Raw genomic sequence first — 2,477 nt, 5'->3', positions numbered from 1 at the left:
TATTTTGTATTTTGTATGACATTAACTTTTGTGCAATGGATTGTATTTTTTGTCAATGGTATTTTATTTTCTATTATGAGACATGAAATGCAAATTTAATTTGAAAATTAGTAAATCTATAAATATTTTTTTTTTAAAAAAAAAAAGAAAAATTAAAATTACGATACGCAAAAATGTGTGTCATCTTCATTTATGACATGACCTTTCTTGACAACGACTTTAATTATACGCACTGCGTTTCATAAATGCGCGTCTTCTCTCGTTATGACATGGCCTTCCTTGACGCGCATTTGCGCGTCGTCTGAGCGTTTTACGACGCGCAATGAGCGTCGTAAAAGGCTGTTTTTCTAGAAGTGAGGTTTTCACAATTTTTTTTATAAATTCATATATTATCATTTGTTTTTATGTGTTTTCACAACTTATATATTGTATATAGTGATAGATCTTATTTGTCCAAGAGTCATTATAAATTGATATCGATAATGACATATGATCAAATAAAGTCACACATTATAGCCAATTACTACTAGTTGATTATTTATTAGTATAATTGGATTATTAATAAACATTATCAACACTTGTATTTATTTGGAAAAACATTATTTTATAAAAATAATATTTCTACCAACATATTGACAATTATTGTTTCTAGGAAGTAATAATAAAAGAGAAAAATACCCGTCATAATTAATATTGTATGAATTTAAAAGTTATGTACATATATTTGGTTAATTTGAGTAATTATGTAAGTAGAAGTTATGTGCAAACGAGTGTTTCTATATCGACAGTTGAGGCAAAGTATATAAACGGTGCTGCTTGTACTTCACAAGTAATTTGGATACAATGTTAACCATGTGAATATGCGATTAACATGAAGAAAGTACCTTTGTTTTGTGAGTCTCAAAGTGCAATTCGCATACATCATAATCAAGTTCAGCATTCCATGACCAAACATATTGTATTTCGATATCACTTTATCAAAGATCATATTGAAGATGATAATATAGAAGTCCATTTTATTCAAAGAACATATCAACATGCGTATATTTTCACAAACCCTCTTGATGAAAAATATTTTCTACGAATCTTGAATGGCCTGGGAATGATAGAGGCGTGTTATGTTCCAAAATCAAGTTAATTTTCATGTCTTTGATGTCGATGTTACTATTCCTTGATAAAGACTTCAGTACTCTTTAAACATCGACATTGGAACTGTATCATTCAGAGGTTATTGTTCACATTTAGAGCTTTCATAGTCTTCATATTCAACATTTTCACTGAACCATTCAGAAGTGTCTGGCCTATTATCAAAGTATTGGTACAATTCTTCTTTGATTCCAAGATTATCTTTATTTCTATCTTTTCAAAAATCAGGAATTCCGAAAATATTTTCTTTATATTTTTGTTATTTGAAAAATCAAAAATATCAAAAAGCATTTCTTTATTTTTTGTCTTTTTTTTTAAATCAAAATCACAAATTTTTTTGGTATACCTTGTATTCGAAAATGAAATAATCCATTAAATATCTAGTCGAAAGCAACATATTGAGAATTACTGTTTTTAAGAAGTAATAATAAAAGAGAACAAAACCAGTCATAATTTATATTGTATGAAATTAGAAGTTATGTAGAAATGTTTGGTCACTTTGAGTAATTATATACTAGAAATTTAACTAACTGGTTAAAGATAAAGTGATGAACACTTCAACCTTGTCCCCTAGCCATGAAGAACCATGGGTTCGTACATGATGAAGGACATTAGCTTTTGATTTGTTTATTGCCTCAATGAATGATTGTAAGTAAGCACATGCTTTCATTATTTTATGTCTAGCTTTTGTAGCAAGTGTTTGAAAAAAAAGTAAGGCAAAAGGTGTCAGAATAAAGGGTTCATATGTTGCTTATTTTTTCAACATATTTTGTATATGTCTTACAGCTTAAGAACAACATTTAGAACGTCTATTTTGGAGTTTCATGCCACACTTCATCAACTTCGAATCTCTTATGAGAATCAAATTCTTCGAAGGTTGTAACAATTAACTTTCTATGGATGTTGTTTTAATATTTCTAAGTCTTGCAAAATAGTTTTTGGTGGGTTAAAATGGTTTTAGTTTATTTATCTAAAAAAGCTTCCGATGTTAATTGTGTCAATTTTGTCATTAAACTTACACTATATTTTACTAAAAGACTAACAATTGGTATCATAACCATTTTTACAAGCTTGGTTAGATTATTTGATAAGTTGATGTTATCTTTCTTTTTGGTTTTCTTTTTGCAAAGAAAATCCTGTAATGACCCATAAACAGTGATAAAAATTTTCATTGAAAGTTAAACAAATCATCCACCAATTGTTTCAAAATCCAACACCGAACAATGATATTCAAAACATCAGAGTATAATTATTCAATTTTCAGAAATCATGAGGGGAGGATGTTGTGCCATCACACCGAACCCTTACCTTTCGAATTGGAAGTAGTTGAA

This window comes from Lactuca serriola, chromosome 6 (genome assembly GCF_051521515.1).
Source record: "Lactuca serriola cultivar US96UC23 chromosome 6, Lser_US96UC23_V15, whole genome shotgun sequence".
Classification (NCBI taxonomy): Eukaryota; Viridiplantae; Streptophyta; class Magnoliopsida; order Asterales; family Asteraceae; genus Lactuca; species Lactuca serriola.
The sequence above is the reverse complement of the archived record's forward strand: the minus strand, read 5'-3'. Positions refer to the sequence as shown.